The sequence below is a fragment of the Cetorhinus maximus genome, chromosome 5 (genome assembly GCF_964194155.1).
Source record: "Cetorhinus maximus chromosome 5, sCetMax3.hap1.1, whole genome shotgun sequence".
Lineage (NCBI taxonomy): Eukaryota > Metazoa > Chordata > Chondrichthyes > Lamniformes > Cetorhinidae > Cetorhinus > Cetorhinus maximus.
The window spans coordinates 82,612,709-82,636,703 of NC_135883.1; the positions used below are offsets into that span (position 1 = coordinate 82,612,709).

At 41.4% G+C, this 23,995-nt stretch overlaps 1 protein-coding gene across 4 annotated transcripts in view; it reads left to right on the plus strand.

Moving 5' to 3' along the window:
* The window catches only part of ptprk (protein tyrosine phosphatase receptor type K), a 640,293-nt gene that overhangs the window by 396,683 nt on the left and 219,615 nt on the right, over nt 1–23,995 (plus strand). The window lies entirely within an intron of this gene.

The window sequence follows — 23,995 nt, forward strand, 5'->3', positions numbered from 1 at the left end:
TCAGCAAAGAGTTCTATGCAACACACAAACAGGATAGGGAAGAGAGGGCAACCCTGCCTGACTCCAGATTTAATAGGAAAGCTATCTGATTCCCACCCATTGATTGAGACTGCGCTACTGATGTTAGTGTAGAGCAGTTGGATCCAATTGCGAATTCCCTCCCCAAACCCCATTTTGGAGAGCACATCCACCATGTAGGTGTGCGATATTCTGTCAAAGGCCTTCTCCTGGTCCAGGCTGATGAGGCAGGTGTCCACACCCCTGTCCTGCACATAGGCAATCGTATCCCTGAATAGCGCGAGGCTGTCAGAGATCTTCCTGCTGGGCACAGCGCAGGTCTGGTCAGGGTGGATCACCAATTCCAGAGCGGACTTGACCCGATTAGCGATGACCTTGGACAGAATCTTATAGTCCACTTTCAACAGTGAAATGGGTCACCAATTTCTAATTTCCTCCCTTTACCCCTTGTGCTTATAGATGAGGGTGGTGATGCCTTTCCTCATGGATTCTGACATGCTGCCAGCCAGAAGCATACTCTCGTACACTTCTAGCAGGTCTGGGCCGATCCAGTCCCACAGAGCAGAATACAACTCAGCCGGCAAGCCGTCACTTCCGGGAGTTTTACTCTTCTCTAAGGACTCAAGGGCCTTAGTCAGTTCGTCAGGAGTTAATGATTTGTCCAGGCTCTCCCGTGTACTGTCGTCTAAGACCTCCATGATAGAGGACAGGAAGGACTGGGAGGCCGTGCTGTCTGTGGGCTTCACGTCATATAATCCGGCATAAAAGGATTTGCTGATCCTCAAAATGTCAGACTGCGATGACTTTACTGAGCCGTCTTCAATCTCTCCTCATAGTTATCAATCGAGTGAACCTTTCTTACATCCCCTTTAAGACAAGTGCATCCTTTCTTGGAGAGGGAGACCAAAACTATACACAGCACTTTTAAATGTGGTCTCAATAAAGTCCTATATAATTGCAACAAAACTTTCTTAATCTTACACTGCAATCTCTGTGCAATAAAGCGAACATTCCATTTGTCTTGCTTTTGTGCTATTCCTGAACATTAACTTCCTGCAAATCATGTACAAGGATATGCAAATCCCTCTCAATCCCAATGCTTTCTAGTCTTTAACCTAATTATCATGTACAATTCTGTGCACCATACTTTAGGAAGATTATTAAAGCCTTTGAGAGCGTGTAGAGGAGATTTATACCAGGGTTGAGTGACTTCAGCTACGTGGAGAGATTAGAAAAGCTGAGATGGCTATTCTTAAAGTAGAGAAGGTTAAGAGGAAATTTGATACAGGTGTTCTATCTAGCACTTTGGGACATTTTATTACATTAAAGATGTTATATAAATATAGGTTGTTATTCAAAATCACAAATGGCTTTGATAGAGTAAATACGGAGTCACTGATCCAGTAGCAGGAAGGTCAGTATCCAAAAGATACACATTTAAGATGATTGGCATATGAGCCAGAGGCTATATGAGGAAACATTTTATGATACAACCAGCAACTATTACCATCCTTCCCATCCATGCCCTGACATATAACCTTGACAATCGCATCAGCACAGGTTTAGCTATTTTAGACTATTCCAAGGCTTTTGACCGTGTACCACGTGCAAAGCTACTGGATTAAACCAGATCGTTATGGAGACCGAGAAAATACCAAGCAATGGATGTGAACTTTTCTTACCAAGAATCACAGTGAGTGGGAATGCCTCAAAATGGAAACCAGTCTTAAGGGGTGTGGCTCAAGGTATCACCCCAGGCCCACATTTGTTTCTTCTCTTTATTCCATCCTGATGTTATTTATATCGAGCCAGATGACTGTCTAGTCGACAGAGCCATTACTGAAACAGCAGGTTAAATGTTAGTCTCCAAGAAGATCTAAATTATCTCGTTGAATGGGACAATATATAGCGAATGAAATTCTCAGTACAGAAATGCAACATCATATGAATTAGCTTGGTATTGTGAAACGGAACTTACATCACTCTAACTACAGTGAAGGAAATGCTGTACCAAACACGAGTCAGACCACACCTTCAGTATGGCGAAGCCGCTTGGGATCTATATACTGCTAAAAACATTGCCCTCCTTGAGAAAGTTCAACAGGGCTGCTCACTGTGTTACAAGAGTAAAACTGTTCACATTAGCTGATGGTACAAGGGTAGGAGACACAGATTTAAGATTTTGCGCAAGAGATGCAGAGGGGATATGAGGAAGAACTTTTTTACACAGTGAGTGGTAATGATCTGGAACTCGCTGTCCACAAAAGTAGTGGAAGCAGAGACCACCAATGATTTCAAAAGGAAATTGGATGGCCACTTGAAGGAAACAAACGTGCAAGACTACAGGGATTGAACAGAGAATGGGACCGACTGGATTGCTCTGCGAGGAGCCAGCATGGACTTAGTGAGCTGAATGGCCTCCTTCAGTGTCTTAGCAATTGTAATTACTTGTGAGATACCAGTGTATCCCAGTTGGTCACACCTCTAGACTGGCACATCCCCCTGAACCAAAGAAAGACCCACAGGTTGACATACCTCTAAGATTTTGATTAGACAATTAAATATTTCTAAGCAGTATATCAAGCCCAAAAATGACCAAGCTCAAAGAGTTTACAACCAACAACTTCAACTCTACACACCCCAATGTGCTTCCTTTGCTAACTTGTTTTTTCCAAGAACAAATAAGTACTGGATATACCTCCCACAAACCTTAACCTCCATGCCCTCTAAGGACTCATATAAGAAAAATCTGTTGAACTTTTTTAATTAATGCGATCATCAACTGCACCGCCTAAGAAAATTCCTTAGTGGAGGACTATGGAGCAAAACCTTACCGACTACCAAGTATATACCAATTGGGGGCTGGAATTTTTTCTATTCTTTCACTGGGTGTGGATGTCACTGGCTGTGCCAGCATTTATTGCCCATCCCTAATTGCCCTTGAGAAAGCGGTGGTGAGCCATGTCCTTGACCTGCTGCAGCCCATATGGCGTAGGTACACCCACAATGCTGTTAGGGAGTTCCAGGATTTTCACCGTGACAGGGAAGGAGCAGCGATATATTACCTGGAAGGGATTTGAAAGTAGATGCTTTCAAAAAGGAAAATAAAATCAGGTTTCTGGAGAAGAGCAGGAGAGTGAGACTACTTGGATAGGTCCACAGTCAGCACAGGCACAATGGGCTGAATGGTCTGCTTCTGCATTGCATCATTGTGATTCCACGATGATATTTCCTTGGCCAATGTATCATCTTGATTAAAGCAGAGAACAGTAGAAAATAGTGTAGTGTCAGTTCTACACTACTGAATCAACTTGAACATAAAAGAACACTTGATGACTCACCCCTTATCTCAGTGAATTGGATGAGCCTGTTTGCTGCTGGCACACATTGTGGAATCATGGTTTGATTTTAGATTGCTTCAACTGTAAATCAGTCTCCACATTCCAAGTGGCTTCTAAGCCCTCTGGATGTCTTTTCAGGCTTCAAAAAGTTTATAATTTAATTGCACATAAATTAGATCTTGAGAGAAACTGACCATTTCAGGCTGTATAAAATCAGGTTTTAGTTATATTTCAATATCTTTGAAATGAAATGCATTGATAGTTGTGGTGGCAAGTCCTTTATGCTCCATTTTGTATTCATAAAGCAGCTTGCTCTTGGAAAGCAATATTTAGCCCAAATTGTTTCCAAATTAATCAAAGCATGTTACAATTTATCGCCAACATTAAATACATTTCCCCATTCTAATTGCCTTGCATTACGTTTTGCTGTACATTATTTATATGTCACTCACTTTAACTCTGTAGCATGGTGAAGGAGGTGTATCAAATGAACAATTGATGCTTTGCTCTAGTTGGATAATTACGTTGGGTCAGAATTTAACTGTTCATTGGACTAGCCCTGGTCTGTTCAATTTCCATGAGTTTTGGAATAGCATGTGCCATAAGGGAGAAAACAAAACAGCACAGTGCCTTCTATAGGCCATTTAGGACCTGTGTGAACAGTACAATCAACTGAAGGAGTGTTAACGAATGGGTGAGAGTCTGAAACAGGAAATGTAAATTAGAATGGATGAATTCAATGTTAAATTAGATACATCAAGCAAAATGAAGAGAGGGAAAGATAGATTGAATTTAGTGAGGGAATAAAAGACATAAAAGGAAAAAAAATGTAATGTACATGTTTTAAATGGCCAACAATCAATAACTGAAGCAATAAAATTTCCCTTGTATAAATTTACTTTGCATCAGATTATCTGAGTGTAATTAAGACTTATCTTGCCCTTAAAAAGGTTGCTTGGAAATGGACAAGCCCAAGCTTTGTGTGCTGCAATTGATTCGTACCTACCAACTAAGTACAGGAACTTCACATTGTTCAATGTATTTGAATGAGGAGTCAGAGAACGAGATATTGTTTTCACATAGTATCTCAGATAGCGACTTTTGAATTTCTGTTTAACCGAAACCAGCCCTTGTTTGAAGTTGGTGTGCAATTTGAGCTTAAGTAAAGTGAGCACTATTAGCCTCACTTGTTATGACAGTTAAGTCTGGTAGGATATGTTTGAAGCTCAACCTACTCAATTGTAAGACAGTTGTCCCTGGACACTTCACACTCACTGCCCAACTATAAGGCATTGACAATGTACTGCGGTGAAAGCTCTGCAACCTGGAGGCTGCCGGTCAGTTCCAGGTCCGTGGAAATTTGCAAGAAACCCTCAAAAACATGAAAACAGTTACCGAAGGATCAGTGAGTAGCAAATGTAATTCAGTCAGCAATCTTAATTGTCAGGGCATGGGACAAATGAATTGATAGCTGTGCAGGTAAATAATGTAACTGTTCGCACCTCTGATAACCTCATCATCCCACCCAGTTTGGAAGCCTCAGTTCTCAATGTGCCCTTGCTGTGAACTTAATTTGTGACATTGTATTATATTTCTGCAAATATATGTTCATGAATTTGGTTTACATTTTACACAGTACACTTGCACCATCTAAACACTTCTAATATGTTAAGTAACTTCTCAGCAGCTTACATGCTTTAATTGCTGTTGAAGCTTTTTCTAAAATCTTCTGAAACTTCAGTCCTTTCTTTGGAAAAAGAGGAAAAAAGCCCAAAATGAACAAACAATTCAGGCAATCTATTTGCCAATGCCACATCACTTTTGGAGTTTATATCCATCCAGCTCACTAAAATCTCTTCAACTCCAGAACTCCATCAAGAGTGGCAATTTTTTAATGGCACCTCCTTGATTATTGCCTCTGCATAAACAAAAGGTACCATTTAAATTGTCTCACAGGTTACATTTGATTCATTGAGCACATTTAAATATTCAAACCGTCTTCTGTTGAAGTACTTTAAATTCTCAACAGGCTTCTTTGTTTCTGTGCCCCAGAATGCTATATAACAATTTTTTGGGGATGAAATTAACCCTGTATTGTAGGAACCATTACAGCTTTGCAACATAAAACATTCACTCTTCTGAGAACAGTCTACAACAACTGCATGTGGGAGGGAGATGGTCTCTAGCCAAAGAGATGTATGCTACAGCCTTCTATGGATTCTGGGAGATTCTTCATGGCATGGTTGGGGGTGGGGGAAGAAGAATCATCAGAACGGGCTTTACTGCTGGTGATGGATTTTAAAAAACTCTCTGAAAAGTGAAAACACCTGAAGTTACAACTGAAAGTTACAACTTGGTGAAACAAGGATATGGAAACCTGTTAGAAGCTGGAAGCAATTGCCGACTATTTGCTAAAAGGATTGCAATTCCGTGGAGAGTGCAACGAGGGATAAGTATTCAAAGGGAACGTCACTTTCTGGAGCTTAAAGTATAAGTTGCCTACAAGTAGAAAATGGCATTTAGTCAATAGTGCTCTTTATTTCATTTGTTATGATAAAAGTTTTAAAATGTGAAATCTTCCCCCATCACTCTTTCAGCTAATAACTGAAAGTTCGAATCTCTTTTTAAAAGTTATTGGCCTCCATGGAGATCACAACACTATATAAATTGTATTAGGATATTTAGTGGTGCATCAATATTTTGTTAATTGTTTGAGATGACTAATAGCTGGGCACATGAAATAATCTCAACCAAGAGAAGTAGTTTTAGTGTTTTTACTATGTACAATTGATCATTCAAAGCACACACCATGTATTGTAATTTGCAGTGTTCAGGACATTTGGCAGCCAGTATTAGATTAATCTATGCTGTAGAAATAGATTTCTTTGAGAAATAGAGTAGCTTTTGTGTATCAAAATATAATGGACAACAATTATGTTTATTTTTTAAAATCTGCTGTTCACTACAAGGTATTACTCAATTTTAGCTAATAGAAATGTAATATTGAATGTTTCCTTCTGGATGTTTGAAAACGTGCATATTTTGAAAAATGTGAATATGTTCTTGACTCGAAGATCTGATGGTTAGAAATTGGTTTTTATATTCACTATTGCATCTTGTGTTGCATCTATTACAATCTATTTGATATATTTAAAAGGTATCTTCCACACTTTAAAGAAAACCTGAATTATCCATCACTTTCAAGGCCCAATGTGCGGCACACACTAGTGTTGATGCAAGTAAAAGGGAAGAGCAAGCAGTTTGTATTTTCTCAATGGGTAACCCATTTACTGGCGTAAGTCATGTGGGCCAATTCAGAAAATGGGCCGGCGTAGCTTTCTACCAGATCTCCCATCCAGTTTAACACTCATCTCATTTTAGCCATTGTTTCTGGTAACCTGGTCCCTTTTTAGGTGGACATGTACGCATAACATACGATATCATCACTTCAAGTGTTCTGTCATTTCTGACTCATTTGCATTAGGTTTATGTTCTCACGTGTGCAAAATGGATGGTTATCCATTGGGTGAAAAAAAAGTCAGAAGCATATTTAAAGATCCTAACAGCTATGTTTGTAGAATTTACAGAAACTTTGGGCAGGATGTTTAGCGCGCCCCCCCCCCTGAGAACGGGAACTTAGGTAGGTGGGCGGTAAAGGTAGTGCCACTAGTTGACATGCTGGTCCCTTGGCTCCAAGTCACTCCTGGGCCATTTTCCCACAGTCAGTATGGGGTGGCGAGGCTACCCAGTTACAAGCAGCATGTAAACATGCAGCTATCTAATTGCTACTTAAAGCCACTTGTTGGGGCTGACTAGGATTTTCCAATCAGCATCCAGACCCCCACATGTTGCGGGGGGGGGAGGGGGGCAATTTAGTTGCCTGGAGGTGGGGTCCTGTCAGCAGACTGGGGAGCCAACACTCCAAGCAGGCTTAGAGGCCCTCCCTGCCTTCCTGGGGCAGCAGCAGCTGCAGGCCACCCTATAGAGGTGTTCTCTCCCACCACCAACCCCACCCTCACCCCCAAAGTGCTGGCCTGGTTGCTACATCATTTTTTTTTAGATTTGAAAATGCTACAGAGAGGGTGCCTCCATTTTGGGTGCCCTCTCCTTCACTTAACTGCCATGTCATCCTTCTGCTGCTGTGAAGCTGGAAGGCCTCCTATTGGCCCTGCAACTTTGGAGAGCTTGCTTGTTGTCCTTAATTGGGTGGGCAGTCTGCTCTCTGACCGTTAATTGGCCAATCTGGAGAAAATCACAGATAAGTCACTGTTCCCCTCACAGCATGGGCTCTGACCTTCGTTTGAGCCTGATGGTAGAGTCCTAAAGCATGCAGGGAAATCCTTTATTTCTCAGTTGAGTTAGGTGCATTTTTTTGCAATTACCAATGACTTTCCTAACTGTCATAGTGAAATTGTTTTTAAGCTAAGACTCTGTTCGACTTCTCAGATCAAGACTGTGCACGTTTCCAGAGATGTGAGCTGAGCAGTGATATGATGAGATCCATTCCATCACCAGAGTCATACTTGAGTGTGCCATTGGCATATTGAAGGTGTGCTTCAAGTGTGTGGATCTATTTTGGGATATATTGCAATATAGTTTTATTGGCACCCTGAGGATCAAGATACTGGGTTGCATTTAGGACAACTTTGCCTCATGAGCATGCTTCCACCTGATCAGCCTAAAATGGATTCCATTTGCAAAGACATTCATTTGACACTCATAGATTAATTTTTCTGTTGGCTGTCCTTTCTGGCCAGTATTTAAATTTTCCTGTGTTTCTCTTTCCCCTTCATTCCACAAATGTGCCATAACTTATGTGCAACAAATTGCAAAGCTCCCAATTGTGCTATCCACGCGTTTTCAAAAACAATGTCTTCGCATGCAACTTCAATGTCAATGTGACCTGGAAATAAACTTATACATCATAGGATATGCCATATGAATTTAGGCTCCTAGTACAGTGCTGCATTTCCTGCGGGCAAATGTCAGGCATTTGATGATGAGGTCAGCAGCGAATCCAGCTCTGTTAGTGAGCCGGATAGAACAAAAACTATTCACCAACTTTTGCAAGCATTAAAGAGCTATACACATCCCAGAGTATGCTGTTGGTGAACTTGGGGATTTAACATCAGGTAAGTCATAGGGTGTGGACAGGCTGAGGGCAGGCAAATGCTGGTGATGGAGGAGTAATTGAAATCCTGCTGCCTGATGCCAAAACCCCATTCTTTTGGAAATGTAGCATTATAAGGCCAATGTGCTTTTACATCATGCTTTCGTTGGTATTCTGTAAAAAAAAAACACACACATGATAACAGGTACATCATGAGATGTTTCACCTATCTATGGGCAGCCAATTGGCTTATGTGAAGCCAATACTAGATTGAAAGGAGTAACAGTTACATATGTGGGTAACCTTGCCATATTGTTTATAGATAGCCCAATGCAGGTTGGCTGCAGTTTTTTTTTGAAAAATATACTTTATTCATAAAATATCTGGAAGAACATTACAAAAAACATTTCTAAATCGCCATCACAAAAAGTACAATCAGATTCAACTTTTACACATGGATCACGAGGTTCTTCAATACAGTCAATGAATATTACAATCATTTCAATCTGGTCATTACAGACAGTCAGACAGTGCAATGGTATTGGAGTTATCAACATGCATCATGTTGCACTCTGAGGTGCTTCAATACAATTATAATACAATTAGTATTCAATGCATACATTCATTGTGAGCTGTACAGCCCGAGGGGTCTATACCTTTCCCAGCCCCTCGGTGCATAATGGCAGAAAGGTCTTAGACAGCGACCTTTCCCCATTGCGCCTTTGCGGCGGCTGCCCCAAGCTTTAGTGCATCCCTCAACACGTAGTCCTGGACCTTGGAATGTGCCAGTCTGCTCAGTCGGGACAACTCTTTGCACTGGAAGACCAACAAGTTTCGGGCAGACCAAAGAGCATCTTTCACCGAGTTGATGATCCTCCAGCTGCAGTTGATGTTTGTCTTGGTGTGTGTCCCTGGGAACAGCCCGTAGAGCACAGAGTCCTGAGTTCATCCTGCTCCGGATGAACCTCGACAGAAACCACTGCATCTCTCTCCAGAACTTCTTTGCAAAGGCACAATCCACAAAGAGGTGAACAACGGTCTTGTCCACACCACAGCCACCTCGAGGGCAATATGCAGAGGGGGTGAGACTCCTGGCATGTTGAAAGGATCTGACGGGGAGGGCCTTTCTCACCACCAGCCAAGCTACATCTTGGTGCTTGTTGGAAAGTTCTGGCGATTATGCCTTCTGCCAAATGACTTTGACAGTCTGCTTGGGGAACCATCCGACAGGATCCACCATCTCCTTTTCCCGCAGGGCCTCTAAGACGTTACGTGCTGACCACTGCCTGATGGACTTGTGGTCAAAGGTGTTTCTCTGCATAAATTTTTCCACGAGGGACAGGTGGTTCTGCGGCAGTGTGGCCAGATCCATCCTTCACAACATTGGGGACAGGTAGAACCTCAGCATGTAGTGATGCTTGGTGTTTGCATACCTAGGGTCTACGCACAGCTTGATGCAGTCGCACACAAAGGTGGCCAACAGGATGAGGGTGATGTTGGGCACGCTTTTCCCCCCCTTATCTAGAGACTTGTACATCGTGTTCCTGTGGACGTGATCCATTTTCGACCTCCAGATAAAGCGAAAGATGGTTCGGGTGATTGCTATCGCACAGGAGTGTGGAATGGGTCAGACCTGCGCCACGCACAGAAACAGTGAGAGTGCCTCACGTCTGATGACCAGGTTCTTACCCGCAATGGAGAAGCAGCGTCGCTCCCACATGCCCAGTTTTCTTTGCACCATGGACACTCGCTCCTTCCAGTTTCTAACGCATGCCCCAGTCCCTCCGAACCATATCCCCAGCGCCGTCAGCAGTTGCCCTTGCTGTGCTAATTGGCTCCCTGCTGATTGAAAACCTGTGGAAACAATTCACTCTGGTCATTAACCTTATCAAACCAATTCACTCTGGTCATTGCCTGTTTGGTGTACCATCACAGTTGGTGTGGCCAGTCTGGATATAAGCTTTCAGTTTACCCTTATTTCATCATACTTAAAGTATGAAATAATGTATTTTGGTTGTTTTTGCTGCACCCTACGGCTCCCAACACTATCTTTGGTATAATTTCCAATTACATGTTGTATGTAGTGCAAACCTATGTAGTATGGCTATTGGTGTTGTGGGAATGCTCTTTAGCCTACTTCCTAACTCCCTGAATTCTTGATGCAACACCTCATCCCTCTTTCTGCTTATGTCATTGGTACGAACATGTACCATGACCTCTGCCTTATCACCCTCCCCCTTCAGGATGCCCTGCAGCTGTTCAGTGACATCCCGGACCCTGGCACCAGGGAGGCAACATACCATCCTGGAGTTATGTTGACGGCCACAAAAGCGCCTATCTATTCCCCTGACTATAGAATCCCCTATTACTTTTGCTCTTCCTCCCTTCCTCCCCTCTTGTACAGACAGGCTGCTTGTGGTGCCGGAGGTTTGGCTTTGTCTGCACTCCCTGGAGGAACCAGCGCCCTCATCAGCCTCCAAAATGGAATACCGATTTGCGAACGGGACCCCAGGGGACTCCTGAACTACCTGCCTGTTTCTCTTGGACTGCCTGGTGGTCAGCCATTCCCTTCCTTCCTCAAGTCCCTTCAGCTGCGATGTGATCACCTCTCTGAACGTGCTATCCACGATGCAATCAGACTCGCGGATGCTCCACAGTGTCCCCAGCCGCCGTTAGCACCTCCTTTAGCCAGTATCAATACCCCTTTGACCTTATGTTTGTGACATCTTTTGCAATCTGTCCTTTGCCTCCACCTATCACTGGCCTTCTATCCAGCTTTACCTGTCCCACCCCCTTTAACAGTATATATTTCACCATATTTCTACTTCTCTTTAGTTCTGAAGAAGAGTCATACGGACTTGAAATATTAACTCTGTCTTTCTCTCCACAGATGCTGTCAGACTTGCTGAGTTTTTCCAGGGTCTTTTTTCCTTTGTTTTCAGCCCTAATAAAGGTACACCAGAAACATTAACCTCTCTTACGTTTAGTAGATGCTTACAAGCATGCTGAGCATTTAGTGCAATTTCATTTCTTCTTCAAGAGAAAACAGTTACACATCTAATTGATTTGATGCCCAACATTTTGAAAGTATTGGGTTGCTTTAATTGACTTTTCCTTTTTTAGGCCTGTGACATTTTTTTTACAACAATGTTTGTATAGTTGTGGAGAATACATTAGCAGGCAGTCTCCACAATACAGATGAGGTCGTTTTCAAAAACCACCTCCAGGTTTATTGTGCAAAACTGTCCTTTTATGTATTTTGGGATTGAAGCATCTTTCTAATCAAGCATATTAACTTGCCTTTGTATTAGCTTAACCACTGAATAATTTCTGAGGTTAGTTATTGTCGCAAAACATTGTCAGAGTTTTTCTGCAATTAGCTACACCTTCAATGATTGAAAGCTGATTTGATACACCCTCAATACTGACTTTGGTTCATTGATTTGATTGCTCATTTACCCTCTTGCAGCTAATAATCCTTTTTGGAAGGAAACTCCATTTCAGATCAATATACAAAGTATCATTTAATATGCCAGTCCCTTTGTGTGGTTGACAACTCCAGATTAGTTATGGGACGTTTAGTTCTTTGGTTATTCATGCTGTGTAAAAATGAAAAGAAAGACAGCTGCAAGTGAGCCGTAAGTTCAAAGAGATGAACATCTAAATTGATCTGAAGCCTATGAAATAAGAACATAAGAGAAATGAGCAAGAGTCAAATAAGGCATAATCAGAAAAGACACTCTGTTAAATACTCTACATTGCTAAATGGGTGCACCATAGTACAGAGCTAGATCAATCTTTCTTTGTGCAGCTGTGAGTAAGCGTCATGTTATGTAATTGCCTGAGTTTGGACATGAAGTCTGATCACTTCACAATCTGACCAGGCTTGTGGATAGTTGTTTCATGCAAACTAAGATGGTTGTCAATCTCACTACTTTCACACTTTGTCCATTTCGTCATCTCACCTAATCACCCAATCACTAATCCACATTAAATTTGAATGCATCAGTTTGTGTTACTGGAAGCTGATTCACTTGCACAGTATGTTTGTTTATGACGGTTACAAAATGTTGTCAAACTGTATGACATCTAAGTTCTGATGAAGGGTCACTGACCTGAAACTGTCTGTTTCATGCACATGGAGAACCTCTGCCCTCCATTTTTAGCTAGCAAAGAGAAGGCCAACTCCATTTTAACTCTAGCTACTTAAAGCTGTACAAAGCTCAAATGATCTAGGAGGAAATTTTAACCCCACAAGTTAAACCCCCAAGTCAAGGATGTTTGATCATTCTTGGAGAATTGAAGTCCCAGAGCTAAAATCTCTGTGAGCTATTCCCATTTATGTCATATTGCATAGCAGCGCCCCGTGCAGCGTGGTTACTTACTAAGAAACTGGGAATTGGCCCAAGTTCCAACTGTTGATTTATTATTCAATCACCTTTGTTGGAAGAATCACCTCTCCATGTTAGGGGTGGACAGATCTGTTTTAGCTGTATTGCCCACTAAACTTGAATGGGTTGTCAGCATTTACTTTTGAAGCTCACACTTGAAGAATGACCATTTAAACAGAGTAAAAGAGGGCTGCTCGTGCCTGTGGAATGGGAACCCAGCATAATTCAGCATATTTGCAGAGAAGGGAAGCAAATAAGAATCCACTTCACAGGGAAGCTTGGTATCACATAAAATGGGTTGTCTAATATGATGTGATGTCTATAATGCGATAGGATTCTGATCAGAAGCCTGACGTTTTTTTAGGAAGTTAGAAAATCAGGATTATTCTTGTTCACCTATGTCTTAAGTAGCTCGGGTTAAAATGGAATTGGCCCTCTCTTCGCTAGCTAAAAATGGAAGGCAGAGGTTTCCATCTGCATGAAAGAGACACTTGATAAAGGATTCCCTTTCACGTTGGAAATAATTTCCCCTGACTATCAGATGTTAAGATAAGTGGTCTTTGGATAAGGAAGACATCAGTCAGAAGCTGGTATTCCTTTATTTGGCAAAGTGTGAAGACGGGTAACATTGTTTTTTTTCTTCTTCATAAATCATCAGAAGAGAGAAGGTATAAAATGTGGTTTCTTCAGTGGTTTCTTTTTGTTCTGCAGGTTTTGGATCTGATCACCATGTACACTCCATGTTGTGCCTTCCGCTCCCCAATCCTGTTGTACCTATACCTCTTCTGCCCCCTCCACCCCCAACCAACCCCCTCCATTTTTCAGACAATGCATCCTGTTTCTTCCACAAACAGCTGCGTAATCCTTTGTATTGTGGACGTGCTTCCCCAACCTTTGCATTTTTATCTGCCACCTTGCTTCCACTATTACCGTCTCTTGATTTGTCCCGCACCTGTCCGCTACCATCTCTCACATCTCAAGTCCAGCATTGTCACTTCCTGGAATCCTTTTCCCATTGTTTCCAAACTTCGTACCCCATTCCCAGTGCTCCAAAACAACAGTCAGTGTTTACAAATGCTTCCACATGCTGCAATCTTCTCCTTGTTCTTGGGGATATTTGAACCCTCATTATTCCTTTACTTTGGGTCTTGCTTTCAAATTCCATCCTCCAAATAGCCACCTATCCTCACTGGCCCCTGTCTCACCTCTAATAGTGCATGTAGTTTTTGCAATCCACATACCTCCTTCCTACTTACAGCCAGCACTGTCTTCCCTACCATCTTTCTGTATCACCTGGGCTTTAGATAGAAAATTAAATGAAATCTATTATATCATTATGCCACCTAATTTACAGGTTTATAAGCAACTACATCTAATATATTGCTGACACAGTTTGCCTCATTTAACCACCATGCCAATGGTCATGCTAATATATTGTATATCACATAACATAAATCAATATACTATATGACAGAGTGTTGCCACAAGCAACCTGCTGATACGTGTACAGTTACAATCCTGTTAGGGACCATTAAAGTTTAAATAGAACACACGGTAATTAATTGACAGAACTGCGCCACAAGATTTTACATTTTTTAAACAAAAATAAAATTTATTGTATATATAAAAAGAATTAAACAAAGTCAGCACTATTAACTCCATACTATATAGCTTATAAAGACTTATGCTATAACTCAGTTCTCCCCACCCCCCAACAAGAGTTCTCATACATTACGAAATCTTTAAGGTTCATTCACTTTTCCTAGGACCAACTCAAAAGGTCTGTGACAGTCTGTTCTGTTGAAGGGTCATGAGGACTCGAAACATCAACTCTTTTCTTCTTCTTCTCCACCGATGCTGCCAGACCTGCTGAGTTTTTCCAGGTAATTCTGTTTTTGTTTTGGATTTCCAGCATCCGCAGTGTTTTGTTTTTATCAAAAGGTCTGTTGCTGTTCTCCGGAATTCAGTCTGATTTCTCTTCAGTGTTTCAGCTATTCGCTAAGGTACAAGATTTCATGGTGGTCCTTCCATTTGCTTTTGACTATGTGGCCCTCCAGTTACTTTACCACCCTCATGACTCTGGATTCCACATATCAAGTATGGGCCTCCTTGCAACTTTGCGCAATTGCTTAAAACATCAGAAGGCACCCTTGATTTTCAATAGCCCGCTCTGGTTTCAAGCTGCAACCAAGCTTATTATTTGCAGAACTTCAACTGCAACAATGTTAACTACCTTTCACTGAGAGGTTTAATGTAGGTTTCCTCCAGCTAAACAGTCCCTTTTCCAGTCACTTTTCCCCTTACCAACTTTGCCGTATACTGAATACCATCTTCCAATCGCAGGCTGCCTCATGGACGATAGATCTAGCATTTACCCTACTTCGGGTCTAGGTCTGACTTTATCTCTTGACTACCAAGGAGCTACAAACTACATAAGACTCAAATGAATTTCAGTGTCAGTGTGGTGCTAGGTTTGTAGGCAATATGCCCCAAAGACTGGCGAATCGTATCAAATAGCATGTCCCAGTTGCTGTTCACAATGGGCAAATACAAACTGTACGCAATCTCTTAGCTGATTCTCTCAACCAGTCCTTCCTGCTCGCTATGCCCTAACTGAATTCACAAAGATAAACTCAAAACAAAAGAATCTCTTGAAGGTCCACCCATGGTATTGTGACATTAGGTAGAAATGCAAAAGGCTTACCTTAATTCTGGGAAACTACATGAATAACTTAGGTTGCTAATGGAATACCTGCTCAAGTCATGTTTCTGGTTCCTTAGCTGTTTGTTTACTCGTTCATGGGATTTGAGCGTCGCTGGCTAGGCCAGCATCTATTTCCCATCAGAGGGCATCTTTAAGAGTCAACCATATTACTGTGGGTCTGGAGTCACATGTAGGCCAGACCAGGACAGCAGATTTACTTCCCTAAAGGATATTAGTGAACCAGATGGGTTTCAACAATGGTTTAATTAATTCCAGACTTCTGTTGAATTCAAATTTCACCATCTGCTGTATCCCTGGGATATCAGTTCAGTGACAATACCACTATGCCACTGCCTCCCCCTAAGTATATGCACTCCCTTTCTTTGATGTACTACTTGAGAAATCTGCCAGGGGAGTTCTCTACCACGGTCTACCACAAGCCTACTTGCACTGGTCAATATACATGTTGGGATTCTTACAATTCCACGCACTATACGATTGGCCTTATTGGCAACCTTGTAAATAGTGCCCGAGCCATTTGCTCACCATGCAAGCTTGATGCTGAAATAGGGCCTGAAAACTGGGCCTTTAAAAGGGCCCAGTTTAGCTCAGACCACCCTGGAAGGGCAAGGTATCTCAAAAATTTGAGCAACAGGTGAAGCTAGCTGTTTCACACTGCTCCTGTGCAGTGGCAACACAAGTGGTATTCGCCACTAACAGGATGCTGCCGTCAAGCCAAAAAGATATTCTGCCTATCACATAAATGAGTAATCTGGTATATGAATTTCAGTGCCAGTGTGATGCTAGGTATGTAGGCAGCATGTCCCAAAGACTGGCAGATTGTATCAAATAGCATGTCCCAGCTTCTGTTCGCAACGGGCAAGTACAAACTGTACGCAACATGCTTGCAAAAACTCAAAACATAGTGTCCAATGTTAGATGTAATTCTGCAATTGGACAACATTGCTAAATAATCCTCAGTGTGCCAAGAATGACACTGACAGCCAATTTAAGATTCAGTCAGGGTGGCATTGTCAAACATTTGCGTGTACTGGAAGTTACATATGTTAATACATAGGGCCCTGTTCTTTGCAGACAGAAAGAACATGTACACACATTGTGCCTGTCTCAGCTAAACAAAGCAAGTGACAGCCATTACCTGACTCATTCCTTAAGACAATGCCTTGGCCAGTCAGGGTCAAGCTGCCTGGTTTAAATTTCAAACAATGCTTGACAGTTAACTGTCAATCACCATCAACTAGTGCATTATCCACGGCTATGCCACTACTAATCAGAGTCCACTTGCCAACTAATCAGTACTCTCTTCTCATACAGTATAAATTGTTGTTCCCTTTACATTTGGTATCTTGCGAATTGTCCTGATGAGCGCAAGTTGAAAAGCTTCAACAAAAAAGCCTTTTATTTCAGCAATACTCAAGTTCTGTTCTACCAAACGACTATGTCTGCACTCCTTCAATTCTGCCATCATACACACCCCCAATTTTTTTTTTTTCCCCCTCAACTACCTGGGCTGTCAACTCTGAAATTATGTTAAAACTATTCTGGGAGTGCAAATTGTTGCTAGGCTGCAGTTACTGTGACCATTATTGTATATATATTTTTATTCATTCATGGGATGTGGGTGTTGCTGGCTAGGCCAGCATTTATTGCCCATCCCAAATTGACTTGTGGTGGTGGTGAGCTGCTTTCTTGAACCGCTGCAGTCCATGTGGTGTACGCACACCCATAGTGCTGTTGAGGGATTTCAAGGATTTTGACCCAACGACAGTGAAGGAGCGGCGGTATATTTCCAAGTCAGGATGGTGTGTGGCTTGGAGGGGAATTTGCAGGTGATGTTCCCATGTAGGTTCAGGCTCCTCACTTTAAGAGGTTTATCAAGAACATGGAAAGTATACAGAAATGTTAACCAGGAACGAATTAGCTTTGTTATGAAGAGTGACCAAATAAACTTCTAATGAAAACAAAATGCTGGAAATACTGAGTTAACATTTTTGATTATGACTTTTCACCAGAACTGCCTCATCAAATTTTGATATTTCTATTATGGCCTAGAAAGTTAAGATGATATCTGAAGTATGAAAATTTTTTGACTGGTCAGTAAGTAATTATAGGACATAAATGTAGAATCATCCAAAGAACAATAGGGAGCTTGAGAATGTTTTTCTTGTGTAAGGTTGGTAAAGTATAGAATGCCCTAGTAGAAACAGTGGTGGAAGCAGATGTGTAAAGTGCTTTACAAAAGGAAAGTCGTTATTATCTGAAAAAGAAAAATGTAACATTGTCTAAAGGAAGTGGATAACTCTTTATGAGAATCTTTACAGGCACGATGAGCCAAATGGTCACCACTTGTGCTGTAAAACTCCACGATAATATATAATTTGGAGTTTTCTCTTTGAAGACTGCTTGATTTGTTTTTCCTCACCAGAGACCAGTATTTGGAATCCGGCTGATGTAGATGAAAAGGGAGTTAGTGACCTAGTTGCATAACCCATTAAAAGTTGACATGCAGATGCAAAGCACTAATCAAAAATGCTAATGAAATGTTGAGATTCATCAAATGTTTAAAAGTATGTACTGGTCTTGGAGGATGATAACTGAGGTGAAGGGAGTTGGCTAAATATGAATCTGGATCAATCTATGTTATATTCCCTAGTGCTCAGGAGGCATAAGAGGTGGTGGAATCAGAGTTAAGAATGCAATACCCAAAATGCCACAAGATGCAAGGTTAAAAACAGATCTCGAGTGTTAATAGTCACAAATCTGAAACTTTTCCAGAACATGGGCTAAGGTATGAGTTAATGTTTGAACTAGCAGTTGCTTTTACCCTGACATCTTAGTATGGCCAGGATCCAGATTATGCTTTGACAGATAATCTGCTTCAAAGTAAAGCACATGTGTCATCTCAGACTTGGTTGTAATTTTTTTTTGACCAAAATTTTTCTCAGGACAATGATGACTACGAAACCTTAGGCTTGAACTGTGGTTGTTGTGTTTCCAAGTAGCCTCATGAGTCACTGGATGATGTCTTTCTTCTGGCTAATATGTGGGAATGACCTGAAAGCACCAACTGAGTTGGTGAGCATGGGTATGAATCACATTTTTGGAGAATACGACAGCTGGAACATTGACTTTCAAAACTGTGTCGATTTAAAATTGGCTTTGGGTTATTTGTTCACCCACCCACCAAGTGAAACCTGTCTCAAAAAGCGTTATACCCAATAGGTTTTTCATAGCTTTAAGAGGATTCTTCACTTATACAGTGTTTTTTTCACAAGTGGGATGAGGCAGAGAACTAAATTCCAATAACATCTGACAGATGATAGAGAGCCTGTGAGTGTGTATAGAAATGAATGAAGTGAAAGTTACCCATAGACTGTATTTTGAGTTCCATTCTTTAAACTGTGTGGAGAATAAACGTCAATTAATTAGCGGAGACAGTTATACTCAAGGATAAACTTTTTTCTGCTCAGTGTAAAATAACAGTGATGATAATTGTAGTGGATGCATAATCAGAATTATCTCTAATGGTCTTTTCCTTAAATGCAGTGCTGTTGAGCCGCAAGATTAAATTCTGAGTGCCAGTGTTTCATTTTTAGTAGGAAATTGCGGAAGTAGTCAAATTAAAATGTGTGCAGATGGCGGAAGGTAGGGTTCATTGGTTCACTCAGCTGTGGGGAAAAAACTGGAAGGGATCAAATTAAATCTCTAAATAGCAGCTTTTTGTTCATCTCTACTTCAAATGCTAATTTATGGGTTCACTCTTCTCTTCGAATGCTCTGACTGTGGATTTTATTGTGCTTATGTATGTGCAGGTGCTCTACAGATAAGTGAGCAGCTATCTTTGTAGGGTATGCATGTGCATATGATTATGTTAACAAAATGATTAACTGATTAGCCTATCAAGAGTTGACCACTACCTTTCATACTGGCCAGCTAACTACTGCAGCTCTACTAGTTTGAATAGAGCTCTCAACATTGGCTGATATGAGTTTAGACAAGATTGGACAAATCCTAGGTGTAAGGTTTTCAGTTAGCTGCACAAATGAAGCATACACTGATGCCAAAAACAATACTCTAGTTTAAAAACAAAAAGCTAAAAGCTACTGCGGATGCTGGAAATCCAAAACAAAAACAGAATTACCTGGAAGCTGTGTCTTACATGGGCCCTAAGGCAGTGTCAAGTAGCATTAAAATACAGGTATACTCTCTTCCCTGTCTTTTTCTTTACCTCATCTTTCTATATTTCGTATTTTTTTTCACTGTCTCATGTCTTAACCACATATCCCACAAACCAATAGTGCAGAGCTATGGTGAAAAGCCTGTATTAAAACCTACATGTCACGGGCTAATTAGGGACCAAAAAGGAGGCAGGAGGTATGGTTGAGGTGTTAAACAATTGCATGCCTTCACCAAGGAACAAGATGCTGAGCAGGTCATGGTGACTTGAAGGGCTAAAATTCTGACACGTGAAGGATTAAAATTGATAAGAAGGAGATATTGGTTAGGCTGTCTGTACTTAGAGTTGATAAGGCACCACGACCAGATGGTATACATCTAAGGATACTGACGGAAGTGAGGGTGGAAATTATGGAGGCACTGGCCAGAATTTTCCAGTCCCCATTAGACTCTGAGGTGGTGCCAGAGGACCAGAGAACTGAAAATGTTACACACTTGTTGAAAAAATAATAAGCTCAGTTGGCGGGGAAACTTCTAGAAACAATCATTTGGAACAAAATTAATTGTCAATTGGGCGAATATGGGTTAATTAAAGCCAGTGTGGATTTGTTAAGAGCAAATCATGACAGGAAACAGAGTGCTGGTGAATAGATGTTTTCGGGCTGAACAAAGGTTTGTAGGGAGTTACCCAGGGGTCAGCATTGTGAGCCTTGCACTTCCTGATATATATTAATGGTCTAGACCTTGGTGTACAGGGCACAATTTAAAAATTTGCGAATAACACGAAAGGTATTAACTGGTCAGTTTTCAACACAACCCTCAGTCTGTTCAGTAACATGTATCTGCTATGACAATCTCGACTCAAGAAAAGATGTTAAGCAACTTTGCAGTACCTCATGCAAATGGCCACGCTAGCAGCCATGGCTCAGTTGGTGGCACTTTTATCTCTGAGTCAGAGGATATGGGTTCAAGCTCAAGTTCCCTTCTAGAGACTTGAGCACAAATTCTGTACTGAGAAAGGGCTGCAGCGTGTGAGGCACTGTCTTTCAGATGAGATGTTAAACCAAAACCCCAGCTGCCATCGGGTGGACATAAAGACCCCCATGGCACTATTTTGACCAAGTAGCAGACAAGTTATCTCTGGCACCCTGGCTAATAATTATGCCATAACCAATATTAGAAAAACATAGATTATCTTGGTCATTATCACCTTGTTTGTATAAGCTGCTGTGTGCAAATTGGCTGACACCCTTCCTACATTCTTACAGTGACTACAATCAATAAAGTACTTTTGAAGTGTAAAGTGTTTTGGGAAGTTATGAAAGGTGCTATATAAATGTGAGTCTTTTTAATAAAATTGCCAAAAAATTAACAGTATAGTGTTTACAAAAGATACTGACAACATTTTATAAAAAGGTGGCACTTAGCATTAGAACCATGGAGGAAAACTGTATAATTGTAAATTTCTCTTTGAGGTAACAGCTCCCTGATGGCTGACTAAGCTTATCCAATGAGTAGCTGATTCATAAAGATCAGATTAAGGTGTAGGCTCAAAAATAATGGCACTAAAAACTAACAGGTCCCCAGCACTTGATGGTTTCCACTCTAGGGTTTCAAAAGAAATAGGTGAGGAAATTTAGCAGCAATCTTCCAAAGCTTTCTTGATTCAAGAATTTCTCCTTTAGGTTGGGAAGTTGTAAATATAGCTCTGTTTAAAAAAAAAAGTGCTAGATGGAATGAGGAAATTATAGACTTGTTAGCCCAATATCAGTTGGGGTATTAATGGTTTACTTAATCCATTTTGGACCAAAAGAGGATCAATCCGAGATTTTTATTTACTAAATATAAGAACAGTGGAGGCCAGAAGAGATTGGAAGAGAGATTATCACTAAAATGTAATGGACTAGTTCAAAAAGATAATTAAAAAAACACCTAACTTCAGGGCTAGAATACAAATGGGAGGAGGTTTTGCTCCAGCTATACAAAACCAAAGTTGGCACCGTTCTCGCACCATGTTGGCCTGGGAAGGAGTGCAGTGTAGATTTCCCAGAACAATAACAGATCTCCAAAGATTACATCATTGGTGACGTACGCCTGCCCACAGGTGATGTTGCCATTTTCCTCTTTCATCAGTTAATGTTTCCCAGGTGCACCCTTCAAGCCGAACTTTAGGCATCCTACTGGTCTTCTGGCTCTGGCTACCTTGCCATCCAGAAAGTCTTTGGGTATGCGTCCATCTTCCATCCTGTAAATGTGCTTGAGTCAGTGAAGACACCTCCATTTGATGAGTGCCAACATACTTGGGAGATTTGGCTTTTAGAGGACTGCTACATTCATGATTTTGTCCTTCCATGAGATGCTCCGAATACTCCATAGACAGCGAAGATGCAAGTTATTGCTGTAAGTTGACCATGTTTCACAGTCGTACAACAAGGTGATGAGAACACGTGGCTCGTAAACCAGCATCTTGTTCCTAAGAGTCAGCTTGGCTCTTATTATTGCATTGGTTATTCCATGCACACTTCATCATTCAGCCAAAGTTGGTAGCTGCTTTCCCTATGCGTGTATCAAGTTCTGCATCAAGAGTCACATCGTCTGTCACCGAGGAACCAAAGTAGCAGGATTTGCTAACCACTTCTAATGGGGTATTGTTTAGTGATATGACACCGTGTCCCAGTGACCATGGTTTTCGTGATACTTATAGTTGGGGAGAACACACATACCAACAAGGAGCAGGAGTAGGCCATTCGACCCCGAGAACCTGCTCCGCCATTTAATTAGAATATGGCTGATCTGATAGTAACCCCAAATCTGTATCCTGCCTACCACTGATAACATATCACTCCCTTGCATATCAAAAATCTATCCACATCTGCCTTAAAAATATTCAGAGTCTGTTTCCACTGCCTTTTCAGAAAGAGAGTCCAAAGACTCTCGATCCTCTGGGAGAAAAAAATTCGCCTTATCTCTGTTTTAAATGGGCGACCCCTTATTTTTAAACAGTGGCTCTTATTTCTAGATTCTCCCACACAAGGAAACATCCTCTCTACATCCACCCTGTCAAGGAACCTCAGGTTCCTAAAGGTTTCAATGAAAGTCCATCTTACTCTTTCTAAACTCCAGTGGATACAAACCTAGCCAGTCCAACCTTTCCTCATAAACAATCCTCCCATTCCAGGTATTAGTCTGGTAAATCTTCTCTGAACTGCTTCCAATGCATTTACAAACTACAGGCATGGGAGAGCCAGCCCAAGAGCTGAGATTCTGTGTGGGTGACTAGTACAGCATCATCAGCATAGAGTATTTCTCAGATCAAGATGTGTTGTATTTTTGTCTTTGCTTTCAGTCTGGGCAGATTGTAGCACTTGCCCACTAACCTAATATGCAGGTAAACTCCTTCCATATCTGGAGGGAAGGCAAAGGTCGGAGCATGGAACAGAAGATAGCAAACTGAGTGGGGACTAGGACACAGCCCTGTTATACTCCATTCTTCATGCTGAAACTATTGGAAGTAGTGCCATCAAACTGCACAGTGTAGTGCATATTGTCATGAAAGAAATAGATAAGATTGAGAAACTTGGGTGGACAGCTTTTTCCCCCAAAATCTTGTAGAACCGCCCTCTGCTGACGGGTGTTGAATGTTTTCATGAGATCTATGAAACAAAGGTAAAGGGGTATATCCTATTCCCCGCACTTCTCTTGTAGCTGGCATATAAAGAAGACCATGTCTACTGTAGACCTGCCAGCACGGAAACTGCAATGTGCTTCTGCACACACTCGGTCACAAAGTAGATGGAATCTTTTAAGCATAACCCTAGAGAGACAGCCTTCCTCATGGCGCTAAGGAGTGAGATGCCTCTGTAGTTGTTGTAATCTCCTCAGACACCTTTGTTTTTGTATAATGTGATGATTTTTGCATCATGTCCAGTGGAATGGATCCAGTCCTCCAACAGCAAAGGAGGAGGTCATGAAGGTGTGGCAGTACAGGTGTGGAATTTTCCATGCTTGAGCACTTCAGCTAGAATTCCATCCTTTTATGGGTGCCTTTCTGTTTGCTAAGTAATCAGTGGCCTTTTCAAGCTCTCTTGATGAGGTTCTTCATCTAATTCAACCATGACAGGATGTTGTGGGAGAGCATCAAATGCAGATTGGGAGATGTCCATCTCATGAGAGTACAGCTCACAGTAGTGTTCAACCCAGTGTTAACTTCTGTTGATGAATATTTCACCAGCTG